This window comes from Bombina bombina, chromosome 4 (assembly GCF_027579735.1).
Source record: "Bombina bombina isolate aBomBom1 chromosome 4, aBomBom1.pri, whole genome shotgun sequence".
Classification (NCBI taxonomy): Eukaryota; Metazoa; Chordata; class Amphibia; order Anura; family Bombinatoridae; genus Bombina; species Bombina bombina.
The window spans coordinates 820,552,661-820,569,083 of record NC_069502.1 but is presented as its reverse complement, the minus strand read 5'-3'; the positions used below and the strand labels follow the sequence as shown (position 1 = coordinate 820,569,083).

The window sequence follows — 16,423 nt, the reverse complement described above, 5'->3', positions numbered from 1 at the left end:
GTGATTGTAATGAGAGCATACTGAGGTAGGTACAGGATCATGCTCTATATGAGGCAGCAGTGTTTGTCATGAGAGCATACTGAGGTAGGTACAGGATCATGCTCTATATGAGGCAGTAGTGATTGTCATGGGAGCACACTGAAGTAGGCTCAGGAGCATGCTTTATGTATGACAGCAGTGCTTGTCATGAGAGCATACTGAGGTAGGCACAAATTAAGTTGGGTCAAGTAGTTAGGTACGTACGATGTGACTACAGTATTCCAAGACACTGGTTTATTTTGGCCATTTTAAACATTTAAATTGTGATTTTTTTTTCTTCTTAGCTGAGCTACTGTACTTATTTTTTTATTATTTAAATTGTATTATATAAAATCTGTGCCAATTTCTTCCCAAAGTGATTCAGTATTACTCATTGCTGTAAGTGGCTGCATTTAATACAAAGTGTGATTTAATTAGGCTTCAGGATATTATTGTAAAAGAAGATACAACATACAAACTGCTGTTATATAAGTTTATGTTACACCCTGTACTGTGCTCTATCAGGTAACTTCCTGCTGTAATTACAGGGCGTCTAGAGGAAAACCCGGGCACTGGGCTATTAAATGTGAAGGAAGAGGATGAGACAGATGATATGAATAGTCATCAGACTGAAATACATTGGTCCCTCCCTGCCGGTGAGTAGTAATACGTAAGAGTCTGCCGGGGCTGTGCACACAGTTACTTACTGCTCTCCCTCCCTGCCGGTGAGTAGTAATACGTGAGAGTCTGCCGGGGCTGTGCACACAGTTACTTACTGCTCTCCCTCCCTGCCAGTGAGTAGTAATACGTGAGAGTCTGCCGGGGCTGTGCACACAGTTACTTACTGCTCTCCCTCCCTGCCGGTGAGTAGTAATACGTGAGAGTCTGCCGGGGCTGTGCACACAGTTACTTACTGCTCTCCCTCCCTGGCGGTGAGTAGTAATACGTGAGAGTCTGTCGGGGCTGTGCACACAGTTACTTACTGCTCTCCCTCCCTGCCGGTGAGTAGTAATACGTGAGAGTCTGCCGGGGCTGTGCACACAGTTACTTACTGCTCTCCCTCCCTGCCGGTGAGTAGTAATACGTGAGAGTCTGCCGGGGCTGTGCACACAGTTACTTACTGCTCTCCCTCCCTGCCGGTGAGTAGTAATACGTGAGAGTCTGCCGGGGCTGTGCACACAGTTACTTACTGCTCTCCCTCCCTGCCGGTGAGTAGTAATACGTGAGAGTCTGTCGGGGCTGTGCACACAGTTACTTACTGCTCTCCCTCCCTGCCGGTGAGTAGGAATATGTGAGAGTCTGTCGGGGCTGTGCACACAGTTACTTACTGCTCTCCCTCCCTGCCGGTGAGTAGTAATACGTGAGAGTCTGCTGGGGCTGTGCACACAGTTACTTACTGCTCTCCCTCCCTGCCGGTGAGTAGTAATACGTGAGAGTCTGCTGGGGCTGTGCACACAGTTACTTACTGCTCTCCCTCCCTGCCGGTGAGTAGGAATATGTGAGAGTCTGCCGGGGCTGTGCACACAGTTACTTACTGCTCTCCCTCCCTGCCGGTGAGTAGTAATACGTGAGAGTCTGCTGGGGCTGTGCACACAGTTACTTACTGCTCTCCCTCCCTGCCGGTGAGTAGGAATATGTGAGAGTCTGCCGGGGCTGTGCACACAGTTACTTACTGCTCTCCCTCCCTGCCGGTGAGTAGTAATACGTGAGAGTCTGCCGGGGCTGTGCACACAGTTACTTACTGCTCTCCCTCCCTGCCGGTGAGTAGTAATACGTGAGAGTCTGCCGGGGCTGTGCACACAATTACTTACTGCTCTCCCTCCCTACCGGTGAGTAGTAATACGTGAGAGTCTGCCGGGGCTGTGCACACAGTTACTTACTGCTCTCCCTCCCTGCCGGTGAGTAGTAATACGTGAGAGTCTGCCGGGGCTGTGCACACAGTTACTTACTGCTCTCCCTTGTAGTTTACGGTCTGGTTTATAAGCGCAGATAACACAATGAGTTTAACCCTTGTTTAGTTCATGTTGTATTTTGTATACTGTTATATAGAGGCTCACGGTAAAAAAAAAAAAGGGATGAGAGAGAAAAGGAGAATGTGTGAATTTGCTGTTGTTATTGTCTGTCTGGGAAATGCACAAACTGTGTTATGGTAAAGTTATAAAAAACTAGATCATGTGATATAAAAACTGAATCTACTTTTTTGTACAGATGAAGATAACGCTGATATAGTGAAAGCTGAGAGAACAGAAGATCTGTGTGTGACACGTCAGCTGGAAGCACCAGATGAGGAAACCAGTGACAGCATCAGTCAATGTGAGTGTGCACTCGTGGTGTGTCTGAGGGACACAGGATACAGGTGAGTGGGCACTTGTGGTGTGTCTGAGGGATGCAGGTCACAGGTAAGTGTGCATGTATGTTGTGTCTGAGGGACATGGATTAAAGGTGAGTGTGCACGTGTGTTGTGTCTGAGGAATGCAGGTCACAGGTAACTGTGCACATATTTTGTGTCTGAGGGATATGTGTTACAGGTGAATGTGTATTGTGTCTCCGGGACACAGGTTTACAGGTGAGTGTGCATGTGTCTCAGGGATGAAGGTAGCATGGGTGTTGTGTGTTTTTGGGTTACAGGTGATTGTACACAAGGTGGTTGTGCATATATGGTGTGGGTTACAGGTGATTGTACACAAGGTGGTTGTGCATATATGGTGTGGGTTACAGGTGAGTCGGCACATATATTGTGTGTGAGTTACAGGGGAGTGTGCACATATATTATGTGTGTGAGGTACGTGAGTTACAGGTGAGTCAGCACATACAGTATATTGTGTGTGAGCTATGTGGGTTACAGGTGAGTGCACATATATTGTGTGTGAGGTACGTGAGTTACAGGTGAGTGTGCACATATATTGTGTGTGGGGTACGTTACTGGTTAGTTTGCACATATATTGTGTGTGAGGTACGTGAGTTACAAGTGAATCTCCACATATATTGTGTGTGATTTTCAGGTTAATGTGCACATATATTGTGTGTTAGGTATGTGAGTTTAAGGTGAGTGTACACATATATTGTGTGTGAGTTACCGTGAGTGTGCACATATATTGTGTGTTAGGTATGTGGGTTACAGGTGAGTGTGCACATATATTGTGCGTGAGGTACATGAGTTACCGGTGAGTGTGCACATATATTGTGTGTTAGGTATGCAAGTTACAGGTGAGTGTGCACATATATTGTGTGTTAGGTATGTGAGTTACAGGTGAGTGTGCACATATATTGTGTGTTAGGTATGTGAGTTACAGGTGAGTGTGCACATATATTGTGTGTTAGGTATGTGAGTTACAGGTGAGTGTGCACATATATTGTGTGTGAGGTATGTGGGTTACAGGTGAGTGGGCACATATATTGTGTGTGAGGTATGTGAGTTACAGGTGAGTGGGCACATACCTTGTGTGTGAGTTACCGTGAGTGCACATATATTGTGTGTGAGGTACGTGAGTTACAGGTGAGTGTGCACATATATTGTGTGTTAGGTATGTGAGTTACAGGTGAGTGGGCACATACCTTGTGTGTGAGTTACCGTGAGTGCACATATATTGTGTGTGAGGTACGTGAGTTACAGGTGAGTGTGCACATATATTGTGTGTTAGGTATGTGAGTTACAGGTGAGTCTGCACATATATTGTGTGTGAGTTACAGGTGAGTGCACATATATTGTGTGTGAGTTACAGTTGAGTGTGCACATATATTGTGTGTTAGGTATGTGAGTTACAGGTTAGTCTGCACATATATTGTGTGTGAGTTACAGGTGAGTGTGCTCATATATTGTGTGTTAGGTATGTGAGTTTCAGGTGAGTGTGCACATATATTGTGTGTGAGTTACAGGTGAGTGTGCACATATATTGTGTGTGAGTTACAGGTGAGTGTGCACATATATTGTGTGTGAGTTACAGGTGAGTGTGCACATATATTGTGTGTGAGTTACCGTGAGTGTGCACATATATTGTGTGTTAGGTATGTGAGTTTCAGGTGAGTGTGCATATATTGTGTGTGAGTTACCGTGAGTGTGCACATATATTGTGTGTTAGGTATGTGAGTTTCAGGTGAGTGTGCACATATATTGTGTGTGAGTTACCGTGAGTGTGCACATATATTGTGTGTTAGGTATGTGGGTTACAGGTGAGTGTGCACATATATTGTGTGTTAGGTATGTAAGTTACAGGTAAGTGTGGGTCTACTAAATAATTCTCTTGTGTGCACATAGTAATTTTTTTGCGTTCTCACAAGATTTTTCGTTATATATAATGAGAGAGAAATTGATATATCCCATGAGCACTACAAATAACTTACACATATGCATGTATATTCTTATTGTACAGGTCGTATGGATGTGACGCCTTCAGATGGCTCAGCAGTTGAGTACAGAGAAGAACCGTATGTGTGTGATCACGTGAAGCCTGAGCAGGATGAAGTTCCTATAAATACGGCTACAGGTGATTAGCAATAATTAACACACTACCCTTAAATATCCGCCGGATATAGCGCAGGTCTTGCTTCTGAAGTTGTGCTAGTTAAACCCAAAACGACCACAGAGGTACAGGGTACGTCTGTCATTAAGAGGTTAAGTAAATGAAATATTCTGTGATGGTGACATTTTGCCTCATGTAAATAACAGTTATATTTTCTCAGATGGTTACACAGCAGAGACAAGTCAGTGAGCAGCTCATGTATGAATAACTAAGGGCTAGATTACAAATGAAGCACAAAAATATAAGCACTGCTGAGTGCTAACTCCACTCAAGTTAAATCTATAGTGCTCCTATTCTTGTACTCGTATTACAAGTTAAAATTAAAATTTTATTGCAAAAGCCAATGCCTCAGGCGCGGTAACATATGGAGGTCGGATATTGTGACCTTGCTGAGTCCCTTTGTGCATAGACATCTGTATATTTACACACACATACATATAAATAAATAAATAAATACAGTATATATATATATATATATATATATATATATATATATATATATATATATATATATATATATATATATACAGGGAGTGCAGAATTATTAGGCAAGTTGTATTTTTGAGGATTAATTTTATTATTGAACAACAACCATGTTCTCAATGAACCCAAAAAACTCATTAATATCAAAGCTGAATATTTTTGGAAGTAGTTTTTAGTTTGTTTTTAGTTTTAGCTATTTTAGGGGGATATCTGTGTGTGCATGTGACTTTTACTGTGCATAATTATTAGGCAACTTAACAAAAAACAAATATATACCCATTTCAATTATTTATTTTTACCAGTGAAACAAATATAACATCTCAACATTCACAAATATACATTTCTGACATTCAAAAACAAAACAAAAACAAATCAGTGACCAATATAGCCACCTTGCAAGGACACTCAAAAGCCTGCCATCCATGGATTCTGTCAGTGTTTTGATCTGTTCACCATCAACATTGCGTGCAGCAGCAACCACAGCCTCCCAGACACTGTTCAGAGAGGTGTACTGTTTTCCCTCCTTGTAAATCTCACATTTGATGATGGACCACAGGTTCTCAATGGGGTTCAGATCAGGTGAACAAGGAGGCCATGTCATTAGATTTTCTTCTTTTATACCCTTTCTTGCCAGCCACGCTGTGGAGTACTTGGACGCGTGTGATGGAGCATTGTCCTGCATGAAAATCATGTTTTTCTTGAAGGATGCAGACTTCTTCCTGTACCACTGCTTGAAGAATGTGTCTTCCAGAAACTGGCAGTAGGACTGGGAGTTGAGCTTGACTCCATCCTCAACCCGAAAAGGCCCCACAAGCTCATCTTTGATGATACCAGCCCAAACCAGTACTCCACCTCCACCTTGCTGGCGTCTGAGTCGGACTGGAGCTCTCTGCCCTTTACCAATCCAGCCACGGGTCCATCCATCTGTCCCATCAAGACTCACTCTCATTTCATCAGTCCATAAAACCTTAGAAAAATCAGTCTTGAGATATTTCTTGGCCCAGTCTTGACGTTTCAGCTTGTGTGTCTTGTTCAGTGGTGGTCGTCTTTCAGCCTTTCTTACCTTGGCCATGTCTCTGAGTACTGCACACCTTGTGCTTTTGGGCACTCCAGTGATGTTGCAGCTCTGAAATATGGCCAAACTGGTGGCAAGTGGCATCTTGGCAGCTGCACGCTTGACTTTTCTCAGTTCATGGGCAGTTATTTTGCGCCTTGGTTTTTCCACACGCTTCTTGCGACCCTGTTGACTATTTTGAATTAAACGCTTGATTGTTCGATGATCACGCTTCAGAAGCTTTGCAATTTTAAGAGTGCTGCATCCCTCTGCAAGATATCTCACTATTTTTGACTTTTCTGAGCCTGTCAAGTCCTTCTTTTGACCCATTTTGCCAAAGGAAAGGAAGTTGCCTAATAATTATGCACACCTGATATAGGGTGTTGATGTCATTAGACCACACCCCTTCTCATTACAGAGATGCACATCACCTAATATGCTTAATTGGTAGTAGGCTTTCGAGCCTATACAGCTTGGAGTAAGACAACATGCATAAAGAGGATGATGTGGTCAAAATACTCATTTGCCTAATAATTCTGCACTCCCTGTATGTATATATATATATATATATATATATATATATATATATATATATACACATATACACCTTTGTGCACCAGATCATAGACCATATCCCTTTAAATCACTATTAGAACATTTATTTCAATAATAAACCTTGTTTTTGTATTAAATATGTATAACTCTAAGTGAAATACTTAATTTTAATGTATTAAATATGTGTTTTAATGGGACAGTAAAGTCAAAATAAACTTTTGTGCTTCAGATAGAGGATAGAGTTTAAACAAACTTTCCAATTTACTTCTAGTATCTAATTTTCTGTGTTTTCTTGGTATCCTTTGTTGAATAGCATACTTAGGTAGGCTCAGGGGCAGCAATGCCCTACTGGCTAGCTGATGTTTGGTGTCTGCACAGATATGCCTCTTGTCATTGGCTCAGCAGATGTGTACAGCTAGCTCCCAGCATTTGCTTCATTCTCTTGGTAACAGAAGTACATTGTAAAGTTGTATAAAATTACTCTCTATCTGATTCATGAAAGGATTATTTTTGTTTTTTACATTTTACTTCAGGTCTCTAAAAGCACTAAGTTTCCAGTACTATTTTGTAATGTGCTCGAGTGTAACACTTTTTGTCGCCAATGTAATATGAGCGTTAGTAGCAAATCCTGCGCTATCCATTTAAAGTTTAGGGTGCGCTAAATAAATGTCAGCCTCGGTAAAGGGACATGAAACCCTTAAAGGGCCATAATACCCAAATGTTTAAACACTTGAAAGTGATGCAGCATAGCTGTAAAAAGCTGATTAGAAAATATCACCTGAACATCTCTATGTAAAAAAGAAAGATATATTTTACCTCAAAAGTTCCTCAGTAGCCACCTCCCATTGTAAAGGACTTCTAAGCAGCAAATCAGTATGTCTGTCCCGGGACAAATGAAAGGATGAGCTTCGTGTACTCTCATATTATTTCACCAATCAGGTAAAGGAAGCTTACTATGAAATCTCATGAGAGTTAAGTCAAATCTCATGAGATCACAGTAAGAGTTCATGACCTCAGCACTGCTGATGCTGATTGGCTGCTGTTCATTTCTTCATTTTTTTAATTTTTTTACCTGCAGCTGGGAGCAGGTGAAGTATAACTTTTTACACAGAACTTACTCTGGTGAGCTGAGGAAATTGTGAGGTAAAATATCTTCCTTTTTTACATAGAGATGCTCAGGTGATATTTTCCTGTCAGCTTTTTACAGTTATACTGCATCAGTTTCAAGTGATTTAGCATATGAGTATTATGTCCCTTTAATTTTTCTTTCATGAGGTAGAGAGAATGGGGAGCAGAACCGTTAACGTTACCCTTAGTGTGACCTTGCGCATAATCCTCATCAGAGACATGACATTTTCAGATAGATACAGAGAGAATATAATTTTAAATAACTTTCGAATTTAACTTCTATAATCTAATTTTCTTCATTCTCTTGGTTTCAAAGGATACCAAGGGAACAAAACAAATTAGATAATAAAAGTGAATCTATCTGAAAATGTCATGTATTTAATGATGATTGTGCACAAGGTCACACTAATTGTATGGTTAATGATTTTGCTCCACTTGCACAGGCAAGTGTACATATGAGAATATGTGTGTAATGTGCCTGAGAGATACAGGGCACAGGTGAGTGTATGTGTGTGATGTGTCTGAGGGATACAGGGCACAGGTGAGTGTACGTGTGTTATGTGTCTGAGGGATACAGGGCATAGGTGAGTGTATGTGTGTGATGTGTCTGAGGGATACAGGGCATAGGTGAGTGTACGTGTGTGATGTGTCTGAGGGATACAGGGCACAGGTGAGTGTACGTGTGTGATGTGTCTGAGGGATACAGGGCACAGGTGAGTGTACGTGTGTGATGTGTCTGAGGGATACAGGGCACAGGTGAGTGTATGTGTGTGATGTGTCTGAGGGATACAGGGCACAGGTGAGTGTATGTGTGTGATGTGTCTGAGGGATACAGGGCACAGGTGAGTGTACGTGTGTGATGTGTCTGAGGGATACTGGGCACAGGTGAGTGTACATGTGTGATGTGTCTGAGGGATACAGGGCACAGGTGAGAATATGTGTGTAATGTGCCTGAGAGATACAGGGCACAGGTGAGTGTACATGTGTGATGTGTCTGAGGGATACAGGGCACAGGTGAGAATATGTGTGTAATGTGTCTGAGGGATACAGGGCACAGGTGAGTGTACGTGTGTGATGTGTCTGAGGGATACAGGGCACAGGTGAGTGTACGTGTTTGCTGTGTCTGAGGGATACAGGGCACAGGTGAGTGTACATGTGTGATGTGTCTGAGGGATACAGGGCACAGGTGTGTGTACGTGTGTGATGTGTCTGAGGGATACAGGGCACAGGTGAGTGTACGTGTGTGATGTGTCTGAGGGATGCATTGTGCTGGTTAGTGTGCGTGTTTGCCATTCTAATATTAATTACAACTTCTTTGTGCAGTGCAAAAAAAAGCTAAACTGTGACCGTATATGATCTATGCAGGTGATTTTAAGACTGAAGTCACATCTAATGCTGAACAGACTAATGACCTGGAAGCTTTGAAGCAGGAAATCTGTGACAAAATCAGTACAGGTGAGTGTATGGGGTCAATTTATTATAGTGCGAGTGGACATGATACGATGTAGAGTATCATGTACGCTGCACATCGATAAATGCTTACAGCATACGCTGTCGGCATTTATCATTGCACCAGCAGTTCTTGTGAACCGCTGGTGCAATACCGCCCCCTGCAGATTTGCGGCCGGGGGGATGTCAATCAACCTGATCGTATTCGATTGGGTTAATTTTTGTCCGCCGCCTCAGAGCAGGCGGACAGGTTATGGAGCAGCGGTCTTTAGACACACGGGGCATCAAGATCTGTACGGAGCTTGATAAATTGACCCCTATGTGTGTGATGTGACTAAGGGATGCCCTTGCGCAGGTGTACATGTGTGATTTATCTAAGGGGTGCATGGACCAAGTGTGTTTACGTGTGTGACGTCACAGGCGATTGTAGGTGTGTGTGTTTTTTTTGTTGTTGTTGTTTTTTTATTTATTTTAAACCAACGGGTATAGGGGGCTACTTATCAAGCCGTCTACTTTTCTGGCTTCGCCGGCCCAATACGTCCGCCTAAGCTCGCCTACCTTCGCCGCCGCGGACCTTGAATACGTTCGCCTAAGTTATCAAATAAAGCTGTCAAAAAGCCGCGGGGCGATGAGCAGCGGACTGTGACAGTTATCACTCATCCGATCTCGCTGCCCTTCGGCTTTTTCCCAGCTTTATTGCTAGCCTGTCACTAAGCACTCACACTAAACTACACTGTTCTACCCCCTATACCGGCGCCCCCGGAGGCCCCCGCAACTAAATAAAGTTACTAACCCCTAAACCGCCGCTCCTAGACCCCGCCGCAAGTCTTATAAATGTATTAACCCCTAAACCGCCGCTCCCGGACACCGCTGCCACCTACATTATACCTAGTAACCCCTATCCTGCCCCCCTATACCGTCGCCCTCTATTATAAAATTATTAACCCCTATCCTGCTGATCCCGCACCTCTCCGCAACTAAATAAATAGTTTAACCCCTAAACCGCCGCTCCATGAACCCGCCGCAACCTATAATAAATTTATTAACCCCTATCCTGCCCCCCACTACGCCGCCGCCACTGTAATAAAATGATTAACCCCTAAACCTAAGTCTAACCCTAACCATAACGCCCCCCTAACTTAAATATTAATTAAATAAATCTAAATAAATTAACTCTTATTAACTAAATGAATCCTATTTAAAACTAAATACTTACCTTTAAAATAAACCCTAATATAGCTACAATATAAATAATAATTATATTCTAGCTATCTTAGGATTTATTTTTATTTTACAGGTACCTTTCAATTTATTTTAACCATGTACAATAACTATTAAATAGTTATTAACTATTTAATAGCTTACCTAGCTAAAATAAAGAGAAATGTACCTGTGAAATAAATCCTAACCTAAGTTACAATTACACCTAACACTACACTATACTTTAATAAATTATTCCTATTTAAAAATAAATACTTACCTGTAAAATAAACCCTAAGATAGCTACAATGTAATTAATAATTATATTCTAGCTATCTTAGGATTTATATTTATTTTACAGGTAACTTTGTATTTATTTTAGCTAGTTAGAATAGTTATTAAATAGTTATTAACTATTTAATAACTACCTAGCTAAAAGAAATACAAAATTACCTGTAAAATAAATCCTAACTTAAGTTACAATTAAACCTAATACTACACTATCATTAAATTAACTAAATAAACTACCTACAAAGAACTACAATGAAATACAATTACATAAACTAACTAAAGTACAAAAAATAAAAAAAGCTAAGTTACAAAAAAAAAAAAATTAAGTTACAAACATGTTAAAAATATTACAACAATTTTAAGCTACTTACACCTAATCTAAGCCCCCTAATAAAATAACAAACCCCCCCAAAATAAAAAAAATCCCTACCCTATTCTAAATTACATAAATTTCAAAGCTCTTTTACCTTACCAGCCCTTAAAAGGGCCATTTGTGGGGGCATGCCCCAAAAAGTTCAGCTCTTTTGCCTGTAAAATAAAAATACAACCCCCCCCCCAACATTAAAACCCACCACCCACATACCCCTAATCTAACCCAAACCCCCCTTACAAAAACCTAACACTAATCCCCTGAAGATCATCCTACCTTGAGTCGTCTTCACTCAGCCGAGCCACCGATGGAACTGAAGAGGACATCCGGAGCGGAAGAAGTTAATCCTCCAAGCGGCGCTGAAGAAATCTTCCATCCGATGAAGTCATCATCCAGGCGGCGCTGAAGAAGTCTTCGATCCGGCCGATGTCATCTTCAAAGAGGCGCTGAAGAGGTCTTCTATCCGGGCGAAGTCATCTTCCAAGCCGGGTCTTCAATCTTCCTTCCGCCGACGCGGAACCACCTTCTTCACCGACGGACTACGACGAATGACGGCTCCTTTAAGGGACGTCATCCAAGATGGCGTCCCCTCAATTCCGATTGGCTGATAGGATTCTATCAGCCAATCGGAATTAAGGTAGGAAAATCTGATTGGCTGATGGAATCAGCCAATCAGATTGAGCTCGCATTCTATTGGCTGTTCCGATCAGCCAATAGAATGCGAGCTCAATCTGATTGGCTGATTGGATCAGCCAATCGGATTGAACTTGAATCTGATTGGCTGATTCCATCAGCCAATCAGATTTTCCTACCTTAATTCCGATTGGCTGATAGAATCCTATCAGCCAATCGGAATTGAGGGGACGCCATCTTGGATGACGTCCCTTAAAGGAGCCGTCATTCATCGTAGTCCATCGGTGAAGAAGGTGGTTCCGCGTCGGCGGAAGGAAGATTGAAGACCCGGCTTGGAAGATGACTTCGCCCGGATAGAAGACCTCTTCAGCGCCTCTTTGAAGATGACATCGGCCGGATCGAAGACTTCTTCAGCGCCGCCTGGATGATGACTTCATCGGATGGAAGATTTCTTCAGCGCCGCTTGGAGGATTAACTTCTTCCGCTCCGGATGTCCTCTTCAGTTCCATCGGTGGCTCGGCTGAGTGAAGACGACTCAAGGTAGGATGATCTTCAAGGGATTAGTGTTAGGTTTTTGTAAGGGGGGTTTGGGTTAGATTAGGGGTATGTGGGTGGTGGGTTTTAATGTTGGGGGGGGGGTTGTATTTTTATTTTACAGGCAAAAGAGCTGAACTTTTTGGGGCATGCCCCCACAAATGGCCCTTTTAAGGGCTGGTAAGGTAAAAGAGCTTTGAAATTTATGTAATTTAGAATAGGGTAGGGATTTTTTTTATTTTGGGGGGGTTTGTTATTTTATTAGGGGGCTTAGATTAGGTGTAAGTAGCTTAAAATTGTTGTAATATTTTTAACATGTTTGTAACTTAATTTTTTTTTTTTTGTAACTTAGCTTTTTTTATTTTTTGTACTTTAGTTAGTTTATGTAATTGTATTTCATTGTAGTTCTTTGTAGGTAGTTTATTTAGTTAATTTAATGATAGTGTAGTATTAGGTTTAATTGTAACTTAAGTTAGGATTTATTTTACAGGTAATTTTGTATTTCTTTTAGCTAGGTAGTTATTAAATAGTTAATAACTATTTAATAACTATTCTAACTAGCTAAAATAAATACAAAGTTACCTGTAAAATAAATATAAATCCTAAGATAGCTAGAATATAATTATTAATTACATTGTAGCTATCTTAGGGTTTATTTTACAGGTAAGTATTTATTTTTAAATAGGAATAATTTATTAAAGTATAGTGTAGTGTTAGGTGTAATTGTAACTTAGGTTAGGATTTATTTCACAGGTACATTTCTCTTTATTTTAGCTAGGTAAGCTATTAAATAGTTAATAACTATTTAATAGCTATTGTACATGGTTAAAATAAATTGAAAGGTACCTGTAAAATAAAAATAAATCCTAAGATAGCTAGAATATAATTATTATTTATATTGTAGCTATATTAGGGTTTATTTTAAAGGTAAGTATTTAGTTTTAAATAGGATTCATTTAGTTAATAAGAGTTAATTTATTTAGATTTATTTAATTAATATTTAAGTTAGGGGGCGTTAGGGTTAGGGTTAGGTTTAGGGGTTAATCATTTTATTACAGTGGCGGCGGCGTAGTGGGGGGCAGGATAGGGGTTAATAAATTTATTATAGGTGGCGACGGTGTAGGGGGGGCAGATTAGGGGTTAATAAATGTATTATAGGTGGCGACGGTGTAGGGGGGGCAGGATAGGGGTTAATACATTTAATATAGGTTGCGGCGGGTTCAGGGAGTGGCGGGTTAGGGGTTAATACATTTATTATAGTTGCGGTGGGCTCCGGGAGCGGCGGTTTAGGGGTTAATATGTATAGAGTAGCTTGCGGTGGGCTCCGGGAGCGGCGGTTTAGGGGGTAATAACTTTATTTAGTTGCGGCGGTGTAGGGGGGGTCAGATTAGTGGTGTTTAGACTCGGGGTACATGTTAGGGTGTTAGGTGTAGACAGCTCCCATAGAAATCAATGGGATGTCTGTCAGCAGCGAACTTGTACTTTCGCTATGGTCAGACTCCCATTGATTCCTATGGGATCCGCCGCCTCCAGGCTGGCGCTTTGAAAACCAGGTACGCTGGGCCGTAAAAGTGCCGAGCGTACCTGCTAGTTTTTTGATAGCTAGCAAAAGTAGTGAGAATGTGCCGCACTTGTGTGCGGAACATCTGGAGTGACGTAAGAATCGATCTGTGTCGGACTGAGTCCGGCGGATCGAAGCTGACGTCACAAAATTCTACTTTTGCCGGTCTCGAGCCTTTGATAACTAAGGCGTATCAGCCTCACCACAAATACGCTGCGGAATACGCAGCGTATTTGAGGTTGACGGCTTGATAACTACCCCCCATAGACTCAAATGGACAATTATGATAGTTGCTTTTTAAAGGAGCAACTGTCAAATATACCCTAAGTACTGGTGTGAACTATTAGCGGCAAAAAAGCACTAGAAACTGTGGTTTTACCTCAGAAAAAACCACCTGTAACTAAAAAGATAGTTATTAGAACATGGGGATATATAATTAGTTTGCAGTGCGACTGGAGTAGCTCTGGATCAGATAAACTCAGTCTAAATCTTGCCTAGTAATATGATAATTGCATGAGTAATATGATAATTGCATGAAACTATGTTAAAAATGTAAGTTACTAGAAGTGTAATAATTTCATTGAGTGATATAAAAGACAGATATCTGATTTGAGTAAATATTATATAGGATTTTATTCAAGTAACTCTATATAGACATACATTCATTAAGACAATTAAAAGATTGTACTAACCTATTTGAACCGGATCCGGTGTTAAAATGATTAAAAAACTGTGATAAATATATCTTTTTCTAATAATACTGCGTTCCTAGAAATACATATGTTGTATTTTCTAGCTTCTTACATATGTATCTTAGAGACTAGAGCGCAAACGAGACTATTAGTTGATATGAGGAATAATGCATATAATATGTATATTTATACAATAAAATATATTTATACAATAAAATTGGAATAGAAAATTATGCAAAAGCGCATTAGCCCGGGGCTTGTTGCTTAAAAATTTAAACGGTACCTTAAAAATAGCAGAAATGATCAAGTCTGTGTACTATACCGGTATAGTTATTCTGTGGATCGTGTCTGTTGTGGCAAACTTTTTGATCCTGGAAGCCCACCAGGGGGTCTCATGAAATAGTATCTAAAAGTGTAAGCAAAAGCAACAGTTTGTTACTTTAATTGTAATCCTTTTTTGTTGAAATGTGAAGGTTACGATCTTCTGTATCCTTTGTTGGAGGACCCACCAGGGGGTCTTGCACGGTCCTTCAGGTGTATTTTATTGTTCAAAATACAATTTTTCCTTTTTCTTGCCAATTTCTTAGCTAGATGTTGTCCGACTTTATTCTCTTTTCACCTTTGTTGAGCGGTTAGTCAGAGAAGTTTTCACAAGTATCAAACGGTGGAGTGTTTTGAACTCTTGATTTTTGTGGGTCCCTTTTTATGTCAGTTAGCGGAACAAAGAAGAAGGGGGGTACCGGAGGATTCACACTTTAACAGAGATCTGACTTGTTTTCAGCTATCTCCTTGTAAACGGTCCTCTTTCTTTGTACCTTTCGTAATTTATTCCGGTTGCAGTTCTATGTTCTTATCTTTAGTGTAGAGCTGCTGGATGTATTCTTGTTCAGATGAACAAGCTGAAAAAAGGATCCTGGGTCTCTGGAGCAGTACGTTTGGACGCGTTTCGGCTGTCACCTGCAGCCTTTTTCATACATAATGCTCCATTGCGGTTTGGCGGTCTTATTTAAACCTCCAGTCTATTCTCCCATTGGTTGATATTTACTTTGTAGTTGTCTCAGTTCAGATACCTTTGAATCTTTAGAGGGACAATTATTTGATATATCTTGGCCTTATTTTTATGATAAATTTGAACTTAATGACATAAAAATGAGATAATATGAGAAAATATGAGAAAATTATGGGACAAAAAACGATGTATATGACTGGGAATAAATTAAATTAAACAGTTATTAACAGATGAAGATATTTGTCAATCATATGTTTATAGTAACAAAATGAAAAAAAAATTCAAATTTTATTTTATCAAATTTTATGAATTATTAAGATCAAATTCGTTAAAACAGTTGGATTAAATTCATTTTATTACACTTCTAGTTTGTGAATGATTAGTGGACTTGGTTACTTTATGTTGTCTTATGTCTGGATACTGGGCTAAATGTAGAAGTTAAAATATAATGTCTTTGTCTGGCACTATGTGTGTCTGTAATCAACAGATAAATCGAATTTTAGTCAATAGTGGATATGAGTACATATAATATATTCAATAAATTAGGTATTCATGTATATTTAAAGCAAATTGGTTAGATTGATTAGATTCGTTTTACACTTCTTGCTTTTAAAGTGTTAATTGACTTCATTGTCTTTGGTTGACTTGTGTCTGATATTTATAAGTGGATGTTAGAATTGAGGATTTTAGTCTCCACTCGAGTTGTGGATATTTAGCTTAATATTTCAGGAAAGGTGTAATGCTGAAATCAATATTCAATCCTTTTGGTGCCTTTGTCTCTAGTTCATAGATCCACTTATACTCTAATTTTAATAACTCGTTCTCTATATCACCTCCTCTCCAGTTTTGATTTATTTTATCTATTGCAACATATTTGAATTTCTTTAAGTCGCAATTGTTACATTTTAAGAAATGTTGTGGTACAG

The 16,423-nt window shown here is 40.2% G+C and overlaps 1 pseudogene; it reads left to right on the top strand.

Annotated features, from left to right (window-relative positions):
• The first annotated feature begins 4,393 nt into the window (after window positions 1-4,393).
• Window positions 4,394-16,423, top strand: part of LOC128657911 (gastrula zinc finger protein XlCGF26.1-like) — a 37,776-nt pseudogene continuing 25,746 nt past the window's right edge.